General features: G+C 24.8%; 1 protein-coding gene and 1 long non-coding RNA gene across 12 annotated transcripts in view; one reads left to right on the top strand and one right to left on the bottom strand.

Moving 5' to 3' along the window:
* The window catches only part of LOC127281217 (uncharacterized), a 257,929-nt gene that overhangs the window by 95,618 nt on the left and 143,270 nt on the right, over positions 1 to 19,041 (bottom strand). The gene's annotated exons all lie outside the window — the stretch shown is intronic.
* LOC127281228 (uncharacterized) overlaps positions 1 to 19,041 on the top strand; it is a 204,626-nt gene that overhangs the window by 49,614 nt on the left and 135,971 nt on the right. The window lies entirely within an intron of this gene.

Genomic DNA, 19,041 nt, shown 5'->3' with positions numbered 1-19,041 from the left:
TAAATATTTAATAATATAATTAAATAATCGTGGAATGTTTTGACACAATTTAACGTCCGTTATATTTTTAAATTTATTTTTAAATCTACTCGTTAGTCGAGATTTATGTATTGAAAAATTTTCATTTCAAATTTTGACAGTTTTGTTTTCCAATTTTACAAACAATGAATCATATTTTATAAATTTAAAAAAAACTTTTATTTTTTAATATTGAAAAAATAAAAATTAGTTTTTATTAATTTATTTAAAAACAATTCATATTTTTTTGTAAATTTTGCTTTTCACCTTTCTGTAAAAGTGATACTTTTTTTTTATTATTAAGTTACTTTTTCACTGTTCTCCGAAAAGTTTCACAATGCTAGCAGTTTTTTTTTTTTTTTTTTTTTTTGACTTTGTTTCACAATTTCACTTTAAACTTTTTTCTATTAAAATTTAGACAAATATAGAAATATTGGAATTTTTATATCGCGTTTAAATTGGCGAAACTTTTATTATATTTGACTTTTAAAAATTTATCAATTGTTTCAGGAATTGAACAATATATAAATGAGGTTTATGAAGTTGTTCATTTCCTCATATTTTTATGCGTAAACATTGCTTAACCTGTAAAATACGTAAACGAGAATTTTATTTGCGATACACACAATGAGTCATTAAAAAAAAAGTTTAATTTTCGTTCATTTTTTCTAAAAATCATTAATCAATACATATTATTTATTTATTATTTAATTAATATTAATTTAATAATTTTTACTAAAATATACAGGTACCAAATTTTTATAGGAAAAAAAAAAAATTCGAGACCTAAAAATTGTGTTACGTAAAAAATAAGTCTAAAAGTAAATTCCATCGAAATGCTAATCCGAAAAATGAAATTTCGTCTAAAAGAAAATTTTATCCAATTAAAATTCTTTCAAATGATAATTCTAACTTATGTATATTTTATGGGCTAATAATGCAATCCAAATTTTAGGTATTTTATTGAAGCTATATATAAAAAAAAGTAAAAGTAAAAAAAGTTATAAAAGTTTATTAAAAAAAAAAAAAAATAACAAAAATGTCAAAAAATAGAGTAAATTTATTTTTTAAAAACGACTAACGTTAAAATTGATTTTCAAACTATGAAAATATTTGACAAATGATTTCAAAGAGAAAATGTGTGTTTAAGGTGAAAGTACACACAAGAAATTTTTATCGAAACGTCACTCGTCGCATTGCGTCGATGAGTTTCAACTTTTACAATTTTCCTCGCAAGAGAGAGAAAAAGATTGAGTGAGACTCGGTAAAGATTTATTTTTGTCGGTCAGGAGAATGGCCATTTTGAAAAATACATTATGGAATTCTCGAGAGGTTTAGTTTGAGAGGTTGGTGCGCTTTCGAGAGCAAATAGAGTTAGAGCGTTTTTCCGTTAGAAAGAAACTAATGTTCCATTGCCAATCGAGGTCAAACCTCGCACGCATCTTTCACTATACTAACATTTCTCGAGAATCGTTTAATATTAAATTTCATTCACTTATATCCTACCAATTCTCATTCATATATATATATATATATATATCGATTTTAATTTTTCATCAAATTTTTTCCGATGAAAAAAAATTGCGGGGGGCAATCATTCCTAACCTAAAAGAAATTGAGTAATTTTAATGAAATTTTTATAATAATAATTTTTTTAATTTCTTAAAAAATGGTTATCCCATAAAAAATCATAAGTTAGAATTTTCATTTTTCGAATTAACATTTGTCAGAATTTCTTTTTTAAAGAATTTTTAATTAACAGAATTTTTAGGGTAATTTTTATTTGATATAGTTCTTAGAACGCCGAATTTTTATTTGTCTGAAATTGTAAATGGCCGAACAAACAATCGATTTTGGCGCGATTTTTAAAATCCACCAATCACGCGACATTTGACGCTATTCAATAATAATAATAATAATAATAAATTGAGTAATAAAATAAATATTTTTCTCCAAATAAAATTACAAATTATATTATTTTCATTTTATAAGGGAAATTCATAAAAATATTTTTATATCGATTGTTGTGGCGATACCGGTACAAGAAGTAAAAAAAAAGTATGTAGAATAAAGAAAAAAATAATTAAATGATGACTTTTTTTTGTTAAAGAGTCAACAATAATGTATATGTATATATAGTATTTGAACTCGTGCCGTCACGCGGAAGCAATGAAAGGATTTCGCTCGCTAGACACTGTCGAGTCTTTTTAAGAGGCAACCGTGACCCAGAGACCACGCCTTCAGGTTTAAGGCTTTTGTTAGATACTGAGCCTGACAATACGAACGAAACTCCACTCGCAATATTCTCGAGTCGCTGACATAATTTTCAAAGCAGGACATAACATTTCTCTACAAAATAAAACAAAAAAAAAAAAAAATTCTACAACTTTTTCTGTGGCTTTATGCATTGTGCATCAAAAAATCCCTACATTTATTTTAATGCAACTTTTTTTTTCTGTGACAAAAGACAAGTTACATTCTAATTATACGTGGATCGTATTTTTTTCAAGATTCTTAATTGTAAATATTTTTTTCGTAACGCATGAATGAGTTCTAAAAATCAATTAGAATTTTAAATTAATAAAATTTCATTAGATTCAAATTTTCATTTATCATAATTTTTATTTGGTCAAATAAAATTTTTTAGTAGAAAAATTATCGAGAGAGAAATAATGTAATTTTATCTATATGATACAATTTCTATTATCATTGTAATATAAATTTCTAAAAAGAATATTGGATTATAAAAATTTAATCAAATCCTTTCTTTAAAAATATATATTATAATAATTGTTTCAAGAATATGTTCGGTCGATAATTATTATTCTTATTACTTATTCAAATTCTACTCCTATTCGCGCAGTGGTTTTATTTTTGATACTTTTATGAATTTTTAATAAGATTTAGAAAATTACTTCATTGGTACGTTTATATACATATATATAATTATCGAAAATAGACCTAGGTAAAGCACTCCAAAGCTTTATGAACTTAATATTGATATGCTAAATAAATTCCAATTTAACTTCATGAATATCTTATCAAACTATTGAATATTAAATTGGATAATATATAAGGGAAATATTAAAGTCAAATTAATATCAAACTGAAATATTGTTATTTTGTAAGTACTGCATAATTTGCAAATTCATTGTTACTATATAAAATATACATTATTTTTATTTAATTATCATTTTTATAATTATCAATTTTTTAATAATAATTATTACTATTATTATAAATATTATTGTAATTATTAGACTGATTATTATTATTTATAGAATCAATGTAGGTTCGATTATAGGTTATGTCAAATTATTTTTTTTATATGTATATATATATAATTACGAAGTTCATTATACACCAATAATAATTATTTGATACAAATAAATATTTATTTGATAATAGTCAAGTATAACCGATTATTCGGATGAAATAAATTTGTTTTTTCAATGTATCAATTTTTTCGGGATTTAATGATTCGACAAATGACATGGACATCTCTCTTGTGTATAGATGTGTTGGCCTTAAGAAAGAGAGAGAGAATATATCCTCAAAGGAGTGTTTACAAACCTCTAACGACGTAGAATCTCTTTTGACGAGAATCAATTAACGATGCGACGTGTATATAAAGAGGGTGTAGATTTCAAGGACGTCAAAGGGTGCAAAAGACTTGGCTGCTGACGACGACCTTAAAAAATTATTCACCTTATATACTATAGTGCCGACGAAATCTCACTCCAACAATTCTCCCCCTCTAATCCTCATATATATGCATGCATTAAAGATCGCAATAAAGGGGAACGATCACTTCATTATAATCTCATATTTTTTTTATAATCACCCCAAAAAAAATCAATTTTTCTTCACTTTATTTTCCTAACAATTATAGAGTAATTAAAAAAATATATATAGTTCCAAGCAAAATTTAACTCAAAGAAAAATAAAATTAAAAGACGGAACAAGCAAATATATATCTATATTTTTTGTAACTAAAGAAGGAAAAAGAAAAAAAAAACTGAACCAAGAAAACTTGGGGAAAGAAATGAAATAAAAAGAATGGTTCTTTAAACGAATAATATAAGTCCAAGGGATGAAGATAAAAAATAGTATAAGCAAATAGTGATGAAGAAATAAGCGCAGTAATGAAGAGAATAGAAAATGGTAGAAATAAAAAGGATTTAAAACTTGAGCGCGGAATAGTTTAAAGAAACTGGTGTGTATATATATATATATATATATATATATATATATATATATATATATATAGGTACTCGAGAAACAGAGAAAAATACGCGAATTTGAATAGCGAATAAAATTAAATGTATTGAAACTCATTCCTTTATATCATGAACGATTTGACTCTCGCGAATATAAAAAAAATTAACCGAGAGAATCTTAACTTGCGTGCGGCTTTCTATTGGTATGTTTTTCTAAAATTCATTCCATATTTTTTTGCAATTACCATATTATAGAATTTATTTTTTAATGTATTTTCATATTTATAGTTTATAATATATTTTTTAACTATAATTCTTTTATTAATAAAAAAAAAAATGTGTATGTACAATCAACTTTGTAGTTTATTATTACCTAACCTAACCTGAATCTAAATTTACCTTACCTAAACCTAAAATAATGCAATTTAACCTAACATAACCTAAATCTAATCCAACATAACCTTAACCTAAGCTTATACAATCGAAACTAACCTAAAACAATCAAACCTTTCCTTAAACAATCAAACCTAACCTTAAACAATCTGACCTAACCTATAACAATCGAACCTAACCTAAAAAAATCGAACCAAACGTAACCTAATCTAATACGATTTAGTTTTGGAACCCTCCGAATATTGAAACTATTCACAATATGAAAAAAAAATCTATTTTATGATAGTATTGTCATGTTTGAACGATATACATAGAATGACAATATTTAGCGAATAAAAAGAATTTGTAGCTTCTCTTTTTATGAAAGTTAATAGAGAAAAAAAAAATATATATATATATATATATATATATATATATATATATATATATATATATCTGTGCTGAATAAAATAGAGACGAAACTATGGCAGTAAAGACTAGTTTATAGTCAGTACATTCTTTTGAATCATATACGGTAGCTCCGTAGCAGGAAACGATCGACGATCTCCCGGTGCAATAAACTAGAGCGAGTAGATACTGGTATTTGCCATAAGTATCGTGTAAAATATTTATTACGTAACTGAAGTTCCATCTTCCTATATATATATATATATCAGCAGAAGTCGAGACTCTTCTTTCGTTGTGGCTTTTCTATATATATATAGCCAAGATAGAAAAGGGCCTTAAGAAAACAGGAAAATCAACACCATAGACCAGCAACAGGTACATAATACAAATGACCACACAAGTGCCTCTGACAAAAAAAGTTTCATTCAATTTTTTATTCTTATAAATGCTATATACCACTACAATACAATATCCCATGAATCATATTATATACACATATTCAAGGTGTTTTTTCATTACATCGATTTTTTTTTCTTTCAATATAATTATATAGCTTTTTATTCAATATCGCTTTGTTATATAATTCTCATTCATTTCATATTTCATTTCTACTATTATACGAATTATTATGAATATATATTTGTATTTTTTATTTGTTATTTGTCGAATTTTCATATTTTTATTTGTCAATCTATATTCATCAATTTTTCATATTTTCCTTTTTTTATATTTCTATTCACTCTTTGTTACAGAAGGGCTTTTTTATTCTTTTTTTGGGGGGAGGGCATTCTACGTGAAGCGAAAAACCTCGATCTTTGTTTGTTTTTACATATTGCTTTAACATATTACAATTTTATTTAAAAATCTATTAATCTATTATTTTTATCAAATAACGAAATAGAAAAATACGTATTTTTCCTAAAAATTTCGAAAAAAATATTCCAGGAAAAAAAAATTATTGAATGTAAATTTCACGTGGAATGTTCCATATATATTGAACAATTATAATCGTAAAATAGAAACAATGAAATATTGTATATATTATTCGCGATAGAATTGTGAAAATTTTCGTTTCTATTACAAAGACAAAAAAAAAGTGACGAATATAAATATAAAAAAACGGGTGAATCGATTTACAGGAGATAGAGAGAGACAGATATTTGTTTCCGTTATGAATCCAGTTACGAGTAGAGTATGACAAAAAAATTCCAAAAGGAGATATACGATTTTCGAGACTTGAACCGTATGAAAGGTGAATTTTTTTTTTTTTTGTTTACATACTGATGAATAAAGGGTACGTTTTTTTTCTAATACATAACTTTGACTTTCTCAAACGAGACTTCTCGGCCCACACGCTATACGACTTTGAGGACGTCGAACAGGTGCACTCGAGTCTGACCAATACCGATGTAATCCCCTATTCTTTGAGAATGTCATTTGCATATATTCAACTCTATATTGAATCCAGTCAAGATGCATTTCCCTTTCCCATCGACATAACTGTTTTATATATATATATATATATATATTATACGCCTATTAGGTGCATTAAAAAAAAGGTTTTCACTATTTTCAAAGAAACGTATGAATAATAAGCTCTAAAATTACTTTGTTAACATTTTTATTTGACAGAATTATTTAGTATTTACTTTTAGCCGAATTTTTATTTCTTCAAATTATTATGTAGGTATAATTTATAATTATTTTTAAATAAATAAATAATATTTCGAGGAAGTAAAAAATTGGGCTAAAAGTAAATTTTCTAGGTAATGAAATTCTGTCAAATGAAAATTTTAACAAACTGATTTTAAAGCTTAATCATATATACGCCTGAAGATTTTCACTATTTTCAAAATGTCTCTTAATTAATTTTTTTTATTTCTATATAGATAATAATAAATTGACAACGCTGTGAAAAAAATTGTAATATATTTTTTTAAAATGTAGTGAAAATTAGTTTTTTCCAGTATTGCGAAAACTTTTGAAATTATTTTTAGAATCTTAAAAATATTCTAAACTATTTTAATAATGAAATGTATTTTTCTTAAATGGAAACTATTTTTAAATTGTTTTTCAAATGTATAAATAATATAACTATATTATTTTCACGAAACGTTTTGTCTTATTTGCCACTTTTAGCAATAGAGTATAACCGCAAAATCGCAACTTATACGTGGCTATCTGACCCCTTGGCACTTCTTGGAATCTGTTTGACCCTATTTTCAAAACTAGGACCGAAGACGTGCTACTTTATGTCTTTATTATATGTTTCTAAACACTTCCAACGACTCTTCGGGTAAAAATCACACGATATATTATAATTATTTTAAAAAAGTAATTATTTAAAATTAATTTTAATTTCCATTAAGTGGGACAGCTGTTTCACTAAAATTTTTTCAGTGTACTTTCTAAATTAATTTGAATTTAAATTTCTAAATATTAACTTTCCAATTTGTTAATAATTTTTGTTTTTTTTTTTTTTAAAAGAATGCAAAACCGGTATATACAAATACTCGCGCGCAATAATTTGACCATTCATCATCGACATTTCGAGTACTCTCTATTTTAATTTCAAGACCGATTACAGTGGTTTCTATAATCCGTTCGTGATCCCTTAAATCCTATACACACGAGCACTAATTGCGCACATGGTGTTCATCATGCCCGAAATAAATCAAACTTGAGCATTCACAGGTGTTAGACTTCGATTTATGAGCGTGTTATATATATACACGATACGAAAATGAATTAGTTTTCTTGTATAAAAATAATTCTCTTTTATATTAAAGATACAAACTTTCATTAAATCATGTATATTTCATATTTTATAAAATTGTCTATTAGTTGTTTTTAAACTTATTATTAATTAAAAGCAATAATAATCAGTATAATAATAATAATAATAATAAAAATAATAATAAAAATAATAATAATAGTAATAATAAATATTAAACCTGCAATATTAACCAGTCAAATATTGGAATATTTACAAACCCCTTATATTAATGCTTTTACAATAATAAAAAAAGGCATCAAACTTAAAGGAAAGTATATTTATATATACCCCAGGAGAATCTATACATGAATGATTTTTGTTTTCATAGCGCGATTTAAATTTTTCTCCCCTCGTTTCCACATCAGAAATCACCCTTTATTTTTACTTCATTGCACAAATATTTTCTATTGTCCTTCCCCGAGGACAAAAATTCACAATTTTTTTTGCAATCAGTAATTAATAAAAATTCTCTTCACATATATTTCACCATTTCAGTTTCTAACCTCTTTCACAATTCCGAATTTTTTCCCAATTAGAATTATAAATTAAAATAATTTCTGCATACAAAATAATATCTTTTAATTTCATTCAATTGAAAAGTTTCTCAAAAAAATTTTTTTAACACAATTAGTTGAAGAATTTGAAAAATATATTAATTCAAAGATTCGAGGTGGGAAAAAAAGTTGTTGCGTTCATCAATTAAATATTAAAACAAAATGTGGCGCTACGATCGTTATTTGCCTAGTTGTTTTTATAACCTCAAAATTATTACTATCTTCTCTTTTTCAGTATTTTTTTTTTAATCAAAGAAATCTTTTTCATTGATTTGATTTTTCATCTAAACCAATAAAATAAATCTAGTAGGTATTTAATTTTGAAAAATGAAAAATAAATTTTCTCGTATAAATTGAATACATACTGAATTTTCCAGACCAGCAACTACTGCAAATGAGCCCAACTTTTCCTCCCATTTTGTTGTGTGTATATATGTATATGTTGAGCACACAAGACAATCGTTCGCAGACTTGTTATCCCTCTTCTATGGAAAGAAGACGTGGAACGACACAATTTCCAATAAAACAAATGTCGATCACTTTACACACACACATGAACCCACACACATTTATTTATATATAGGAAACCCCATCTAAACTTGTTCAGACTCGTCACGCTTTTCCGGGAAAATGTCGACAGTCCTTTGGATTTCGGTCGGGTAAATTGAACAAATACACTTGCAACAAAGCTTCCGTGTTGGTTTTAAATGGTCATTGTCCTCGCTCAGTGTCAATAAACAAACTCCTTATTTATTTCCATTTCTATTTCTCTAAGTGATTATTCTCTCTCTTTTTTTCTATTTCTAATTCTTTGGTCATTCCTGTATATATACATTAATTTTTTTGTTAATTTTGTTCTTAATTTAATTAATTTTTCTTTAATTAATTGTTATTTAATTTTATTATGATTTTCGTTATTATACGTGATGCGCTCTGAAAAAAGGGACCAATAAGAAGCAAATAATTTTTAGGTTATGTTTTAAAATTTTTATCTGAAAATTCACAACAAGGATCAACTTTTAATACAAAACATTGATGTTTGTCTTGGTAGCATTCAAAATATTTAATAAAAACTGATATTGATATTGCATAATTAAAAATAAACTTTAAATGAAGGTAAAACTTTTGTAAACATAACCTGAAATTTGTTTACTTCTTAGGTCCCTTTCTTCAAATATAATAAAATATTATATATTTTTTTAAAATATGTATTATAAATTTATGTATTATATTATATACAAGGTGATTTTTATGTTCCGGACCTCCTAAAAAAAATTTTTATTTTCATTTTTTTCGTTTTTTAAAGAAAAATCGAATTAAAGAAAATTGTAGGGGGTCCGGAACATAAAAATTACCTTGTAATTATTATTTATATATATTATATTATTATTATTATAAATATCATATTATTTATGTATTATAATATATATTGTATATTTTTTTATTATTTATTAATTTATTATTTATTGTACATATTTTTCCAAGAATTTATAATATTTCCCTGAACAGACCAATAATTTTTAATAGAATTAAAAAAAAATTGCCATTTTTTTTTAAATTTAAAAATAGTAAATTAAATAAACAACTGAAAAAAAGTGTCGTGACAGATGGGGTTAATTGACTTTTTAAATTGATTCCATTTGTATTTATATGCAGTTTGAAATTGAGAAAATCGAGTTAAATAAATTTAAATACAAAAGAAAAACTACCGTTATTTTTTAAATTCCCGCGGGTAATTTTTGAATTGAGATTTTTCGATTAAACAAAAGAATTGACCGACATTCTTTCTACATATTTCTATTTTACTACTGCACTACACTTGTCTTTTAACTAGCTCTCACAAATCAATATGTGAAAAAGAAGATTATAGTTTCTATTGAATTAGCAACGTGCATTGACTCGAGGAGAGTCAGTCGGTCGCAGTGTCATTACTTCATCAAAAAAAAAAAAAGAAATAAAAGAAAAAGATAAAACCCCGCCAAATATCACGACATTAAAAAAATATTTATAATTTTCTATATTTAAAAATTTATTTTTAAGTTGTTTTTTAATATTTTCTTTAAAAAATATTTTATTGAAATTTTTTTTTTTAACTTTAGAACTATTTTTCCAAAAATTTTAAATTTGACTTCAAAATGTATCCAACAATATTTCTTCATTGTTTACATTAAAAAATAATTTCTTTGCACTTTATAAAAAAAATAATGCGAAAATAATTATTAATAATTCTGCCCTAGAACGGAAAAACATACCCAAGTGACACGTAATTAGTCATTTACATATGTTTTTTCATTATAGGACACAATTAATAAAATTATATAACTAACTGAAGTCTAAAAAATTTTTTTTTTGAAAACACTTGTTTAAATAAAAAAAACACCATTTACAAAAAAAAAATTAATCACTCAATTTTTTACCAGGTAAAATAAAGGTCAAAGACCTGAAACGCGCGAATCGGTTTTTTTTTAAAAATAAAAACGAACCGGTCTTTTTTATATTTACGCGAATGAAAGCCGAAAGAGATTTTTGTTTATCGTTTTTTCTTTTTGGTTTTTAATATCGCGTGTTAAAAGACGAGCTTTTCCAAGTGAGTGAAATTAAATTTTATATTTTACCTGAAGAAGGGGAAGGGGAAAAAGCACATTTATTGAAAAAAAAACCACCGGTTGAATAAAAAATTTTTTGACGCAATTCGGTTCTCTCTCTCTCTCTCTCTCTATATATATATATATATATATATAAACAACTCGACTCGAAACGCTCGCGCGTCTAGCATATACTGAAAATAATGTCGTCCGCTACTCGCTCGTCCCTCGTTTGTGCCAGCGGCGTTGCCAGTTCGTTGGAGTATGGAGAGAGAGATATATTTTTCGTACCTTTCGTTCATATTCCACGGGGGCCCTATTGTTTTCAAAACTGGTGCAATTTTCTGCTCACAGGCGTCACAACACAAAGGGAACCACTTTTAAAGGGGCTGAATTATTAAACGTAGGCGAAAACAAAAAAAAAAAATGATAAAAATCGGTCTCTAATTTTCTAAATTTGTGCCTCTTTTTTTCTATATATAATTATTTACAATATTGTTTTCCTAGAAAAAAGAACGGGTTTTTTTTTAGAAGTTCGACAAACACTTAAGCAGTCAAATTATAGCTTCAACTAGTAAAATTAAACGCGCGTAAGCGCGCCAAATTGAGTATTTAATTGTTTGTTATAAAGAAATTAAAGATTAATATTATCAATAATAATTTAATTTATTAGAATATTATTACATATTAAATGATAATAATGAAAATTATATGTTTACAGGCCTCGAATTATACGACTTTTTCCGCCTTTTTTCAAAAATACGACTTTTATCGATTTTTCAATTAAAAATTATTTTCAAATTATTGTATTTTGTCCGCATTTTCTAATAAATTTTTACACGGAGAGACCGCCGGTTGGAAAAATTACTAAAAAGATTTACAAGTAGCGGAAATAAGGTTACTTTGTCATATATTGCTGTAGGAAATCGAAAATTCTATTAGCAGCATACTTAATAAAACCTGTATACTATAGTAAAATTGCACACAAATTGGAATAGAAATTACTATAGTCTACAGCAATGTTTGACAATGTAACCTTATTTCCGCTACTTGTAAATTTTTTTAGTAATTTTTCTAACCGGCGGTCTCTCCGTGTAGTGATAGCATCTAAAATTTTAATTACAAAACACTTAAAGTTTCAATTAATTTCAAAAATCTCAATTTTAAATCTTCAAAAATTCAATTAAATTTAAAAAATGTTTTCCAAAAATTGTTTGATAAATTATTTTTAGTTGTGTAAAATTTAATAATTGTTTGAAAATTAACTTTATTAATTAATTAATTAAAACTTTAATTTCTGCTTTCTTCAGACTATGATACCTTCAATTTCTAAAATTTCCAGTCAATTATAGCTTCACTTGTTGATAATTTAAATCAATGATAACTTCAACTGCCGCGGAAGCATCAGTCAATGATAGCTTTAATTACTATGATAATTTCAGTCAATGATAGCTTCAAATTCTAATTTTTCGGACTGTGATAACTTCAATTATTGATAATTTTAATCGATGATAATTTTAATAGTTGGATTTTTCAGTCAATGATATCATCAAGTACTGCCAATTTTAAACAATGATAACTTCAATTGCTGAAAGTTTCAGTAAGAAAAAATATATGATATTGAGATAAATATTAAATGTTATGTAAATAAATAATAAATTAAAAAAAGAAATTATTTTGGATCAAGTAAATGACAATAATAAATAAATAAGGAAATTTTGTATAGGGCTCTATTGGGTAGACAATGTGACGCCAATCGAAATCTATAGATTAATATATAAGGAACGTGTGGGAGTGAAATTAGAATTTTAGGCAAACTATTTGAGAAACCCTGCAATCTCCTTTCCAAGTCAAATTCCTCTTTAGGTTATTGGACCAGGGCGAATTAATATTCCCTTTCTAATTAAATTCGCTTATTCCCCATACCCCCATTTTTCCCTTAATTTAACAGTTTTCCCCAAAAAAAATTTAAAAAATGTTTAATTTTAAAAATTCACTTTTTTTTCAAAATAAATATTTATATTCTGATTTTTAGAAAGATTTTTACTCTCTACCAAAAAAAATATGTATAGGTCAGAATTTCTCAAATTGATCACCTAAAATTTTTAAAAAGTAATTAATTTTAAATTAAAATTTTTCAGTTAAAGCCGAAAAATTATTTTAATTAGAAGATGTTTTTTAAATTTTGAATAAAAAGGTTTCGATAATTATTAAATTTCATACAAAATCTTTTTATTCAACATTTAAAATTAAATCAAAGATTTTAATAACTAAATTTATTATTATTTTTTATTATAATAATGTAACGTAGATAGATATTATCTCTTTTACATGAGGTTCAATAACTAAATTACAACATGACTAATAATAAATTTTTTTATTAATTATAAAATTTTTATTTTATATAATAATAATATTTTTATATTTGTTAATTTTATAATTTATTTTAATTTTATTATTTTTTTCATATTTTTAAGTGACACAATAGATGTGACTAAATTAAAGTACATTTGATGAGGACACAGAATTCAATGTCGAAACGCACTGATAACAATAAAAAAAACCATTAGAACAAAATTTAAAAACATCTTTAAATTAATTTTTTAATGTTAAATCGATATTTTTACTTCTACTGCAATTAAAATAAGTTTCTGACAATATTATTCAAAAATCTTTTGTTAATGTAAATTAAAATTTTTAGATGTCTTAAAAAAATAATTCTCAGATTCAGTTGACAAATTTAAACACTGATAAATAATTAATTTTAACATTGAAAATTAAATTTGTTAATTTTAGACGATTCGCTTTATTGAAATTCTAACCCGTATATTGTAAATAAAAAGTTTTTGAAGAATAAAAATATTGAAGAAAAAAAAATTCTGTAAATGTTTTAGCTATTGCTAAATATATTAGCAACAGGTATACATACATACATACATATATATAGAAAGAAAGATTGTATCGCAATTGTTTCATCAGAGAATAGGCGCAATATAATATTCAAAACACTAAACGGCCGTAAAATATATGCAAATTATCCGAAATGCCAGCCTCAATTGAGTTGGCAAATTATTTAATCGACAAGAGCGCTATTTTGCATCGATAACAATATTTTGACGATCCATGTCAATTCAAATGCGAAACAGAAGGAATATAATGGTAAAAAAAAAAAGTTATGACTCTGTCAATCACGCATTGAATCCTTCAAATTTTTTTTTTTTTTACAACTCATTGTTCTTTTTTTTAAAATTTTATTTTTATCAATTTTTTTCAGTAAAAAAAATTCATCGTAATTATATTCTAAAAATGTTATGACTATTGATTTTGTTAAAATTACGACAAAAAGAAAATGAATAGAGATGTTCAATTTGAAGGAAATAAAAGACGATGATGGTAAATTGACTCGAATGACGAAAGTGACATTTAAAGTTTTATCTCTCTGTGTCGATATACGCGGTTCTTGTAAAGAGAGATTGATAGATAGTTAAGAGAAAGTGTGTCCATTTCTTCATTTACAAAAGCCCTAAATTCAATTTTTTTTTTAATAGTATCATTTTTCTTCTTCATTTGAAAAATTGTATTTTATAACATTATAGGGTCAATTAAGTATCTATAAATTTTTTTTTACTATTGCTATAAATAATACAACATAAAATCGAATATAAAAAAAAATTCTGTATAAAAGTAGAATTTTATATATATATATATATATATACATAAAAATGACGAATAAAACTAAATCATGCGCATAAAATGTGTATCAATTTATACGAAAAAGAAAAGTAAAAAAAAACGTTATACTTTCACCTTTAAAATTATATATAACAAATAATATGTTTTATGTATTCATAAAAGAATAACTATAAAAAAAACATTAAAAATAATTGTATTAGAGATATACTAAAATTAGGAAAAGTAGGCTTTACTAATTTTAAGAAGAAATGTTTTTTTAATACTTCTAGATCATAAAAGTCGGAAGTATTCTGATATACACTGAGAGAAATATTTCGTCACTAAAATATTTTATTCTGTTAACCAAATTGTTTTCTTGTCGTAACCAAATTTTCGTTGGAATTTAAAAATGTTCAACCAAATAATTTTGTTGGTCTAACCAAATGTTTGGTTAACATAATTCTACAATTTTGTTTCAGCCAACCAAAATTTCGTTACGACAATATCAAAATTATTGTGTATAATTAAACATAACGCAAGAGTTAAAAATTTTTTTTAAAAAATAAATTTTGAATTTTGAAGAAGCACTGAGTAAAAAAGTAGCATTTTTTTAGTATAATAGCCCCGATTGACCGTAATGTAAAAATTTATAAAAGAAAACAAAAGTAATTTGGAAACTAAAAATATTAGTTGAAAAAATGATGAGTTGGACGTTGAAAAAAAAAAAACAAATCGATCGTCAGAATAGTTCGGAGCCAAGTTTCTATACATATACAATATTGGTTAAGAGGAAAGGTCGTTGTTAGAAGGCTCATTGATATTTAATGATCCATAGTATATAGAGTCCAAGTAGCGACCAGTGACCTAATCCAAACCATAGAGTTCAATTCCTTGTGTTTGCCTTTATATAGACTTATATATATATACATATCAGAGAGGGCACACGAGTATCGACATGTAACTTCCAACACTCATTACAAGTACCAACAAGTTTCACGTGGACAAGACTGGAACTTGGCTTCGTGGCTACTAATGTTATTGAACTCAAAGACAAAGTATCACAGCCTATATTTATATATAACACCGTGTAAATCTTATTTCATTTCAAAATATCCTCCAAAAAAATATTACTCATATTGAGAGAAAAATTCCTCTTCTTCTAAACAATTATGTTATCCTCTCAAAATAATATTATTTCCCAATAAAAAGTTTTCTTAAATTCAAATGTGACGAAAATAGAGCTTTAGCGTTTTCCTCTATAATTAAGAGTATTAGTAACTAGTAATTTTTAATTTTACCCTCATTATTACTACTACTATTTTTTTTTATTATTATTATCTAATTTTTATATAATACTTAAATTCAAGTGTGACAAAAGTAGTACTTAAGCGCTTTCCTCTTTAATTAAGAGTTTTTGTAACTAATAATTATTAATTTTATTATCATTATTCAATTTTTAAGTCAGAAAGAGATTGCCTAGCGTTATTTGAATGGCTTTATTATACAGGGTGTTCCAAAAAGTATGGAAACTTGCAAATATCTCGAAAAGTACGAATTTTTGTAATAAATATTCAAGACAAAAGTTTTTTCAAACAAAAAGATGTACATCTTTGAAACAAAAAAATTGGGCCCGGAGCCCAATGTTGGGCCCTACAATGAAAAAAGTGGTTTTCTTAAATGAGACCACTAATTTTCAGTATCAAATTCGTAATCCCCATGAAATTCTGCGTTCAGACATGTGGTATAAGTGCCCAAAATATTTGGCCCAATCCAAGATATTGGGTCCAAAATTTATCAACAGATAAATAAATTTTAAAAAATCGCATCTTGGAGAGATTTTGAGATCACAGGATTAGAAATTGGAAGCTAATTTTCAAATTGGGCATAGAGCCCAATGTAAGATTCCGCAGCCCAATATGAGGCCCACAGTAAAAAAAAATTAGTTCTCTTAAATAAAACCCATTAATTTTCAGTATTCAATTCGTAATCCCCATGAATTTCTGGGTTTCTGGGACTTGTAGTAAAAATGACAAAAATATTGGGCCCAATGTCTAATATTAGGCCCAACATTTTTCGTTAAATAAATAAATTTAAAAAATCGCATCTTTAGGAGTTTTTGGGGTCACAGGATTAGAAATTCGAAGCTAATTTTCAAATTGTACACAAAGCCCAATGTAACATTCCCTGTATATGACAAGTTGCATTTTGCAACTTTTAGATTCTAAGAGTACTATGTACAAAAGGGCTTGACCCGTATGTTGTTAAATAAATACATAAATTATTGCTATTATTATTATTATTATTATTATTTATATATATTTTTTTTTATTTTTACTAATATTATAATTATCAAATTTTTATGTAACATTAATTTTGAAATTATTCGCAAAATTGTGAAATTATTTTATATGTATATATTCCTTCCGGTGGGGAAAAGTTAATATTATGAAATATTTGGAGAATATTAATATCAGAATATTAAAACGAGTAAATCGTTATATATTATGCAATATTACTGAAAATATAATTGCGCAAATGTTTGATGAAAAATCGGAAATGGATAAAAAAAAAGAAGAGAAACTGGTTTTGCGACCTTAAGGTTCGTCTGCATTAAAACTGGACCAGTATGGTCTTCCGGAAAGGTCAATGAACTTATTAGGTCAAAACATGTACATATATGGATATATATATATGTATATATATATATATATATATATATATATATATATAGTGGGTGAAACAGGATTCAGAATATGTCCACCACTTGTATATTTGGAATACACATGATTTGCTCTCCAGAACCACCTGGGGCTTCAAGAATCAAAATCCATAAAGTATATATATATATATATATATATATATCAAGAAATTAATTATTCGCCAGACAATTTTGCATATTCTCTTCATATGAAACTAAAATGTATTCAGAATGGTCATTGAAACTTTAAAAAAAAATTCCTGAGCTTTAAAATGGTACTAATCTTTTTGTAAAAATATATTAATGTAATATTTTTTTAATTTTTTAGTAGTAAAAAAACAAATTGTTTTATAAATAACTGTATAATTAATTGTATAAATAATAATTATTTAAAATAATATAAAACAAATATTTTATAAAAAAAAATTTATCTCTAACCTTAGCATTGCAAACGATGTATTGTAATATTTTGAACGATAGATTCTGCCGATGAAAACACTTGCGATTTAAAAAAAAAAAAAAATTCGAACACTCCCGAAACGTACGTTTAAATAAAGAAACAATTTTTTTTTTCTATTGAAATTTAAGCGATTGCGATTTAAAGAATTTGGAACACTCCTGGAATTAAGAAAAAAAATTACTGAAATGACTATATATATAAAAAAAAAGTTTAATACTCTAAAATTATTTCGTTCGCGAATTAATAAAATTCCAAGCACTCTCGCTATGTTATTCACTAGAAATTTTGTTAATTAAAATTTAGAAAATTTACACTCAGTTTGAAAACGTTTAAACAGATCGATACACAAATTGCAACTGATTCTATTATATCGTTGGGATTTTCAAACCACGCATTGTTTATGATCTTCGGCTTAAGGTCATCATACCCTTTGTATTTCAATGTAAACTTGGATTGCAGGTATATAAAGGTAATAAAATTCCACAATCATATCGACACAATAATTATTATTTTCTTCAATTTGAAATTCAAAATTTTCAAAATATTTTTTTTTAAACAATTTTTATTTTTAGTTTTTAATATTTTTTAATTTTTAATATTTCAATATTGTTAATATTTTTATTTTTTAATATTTCAATTGTTAATATTTTTATTTTTTAACATTTCAATTAGTTAATATTTTTACTTTTTAATTTTTTAATTGTTAATATTTTTATTTTTTAACATTTCAATTAGTTAATATTTTTACTTTTTAATTTTTTAATTGTTAATATTTTTAATTATTAATATTAAGAATTATTCTTAATATTTTATAATATTACTTACGTAAGTGGAATAATTTTTCTAATACCGTCATTTTAAAATTTATTGTAAAGTACTGCTTTTGTTACTAAAAAAAAACAGTAAATTTTCCCATAATGCATTACTTTTCCACTCTGTTGGAATACTATCGCAAATATAAAACAACAATATAATTTAAGTACAAAAATATTAAAATAAAATGTAAAAATAGAATATATAAAAGTATTAAAATATTTATTATAAAATTTAAAAATAGTGTAATACTAAAAAAGTGTAATAAAAAAAAGAAAATATACATATATTGAAAAGATGAATTTTAGAAAAGAGATGAATTTTTATAACTAATATATTTCATTTTTTAAAAGCGAATAAAAATGAAAAGTAACAAAAAAAATTGTTGAAAATTGAAAATAAAGAGATAAAGGAAAGTAAATCCAGGAAAATTGAGATAATACAAACTTTAATAATTGTAAAAAA

Source organism: Leptopilina boulardi, unplaced genomic scaffold, assembly GCF_019393585.1.
Source record: "Leptopilina boulardi isolate dan_hultmark-lab unplaced genomic scaffold, ZJU_Lbou_2.1 LbouV2_266, whole genome shotgun sequence".
NCBI lineage: Eukaryota > Metazoa > Arthropoda > Insecta > Hymenoptera > Figitidae > Leptopilina > Leptopilina boulardi.
The sequence above is the reverse complement of the archived record's forward strand: the minus strand, read 5'-3'. Positions and strand labels throughout refer to the sequence as shown.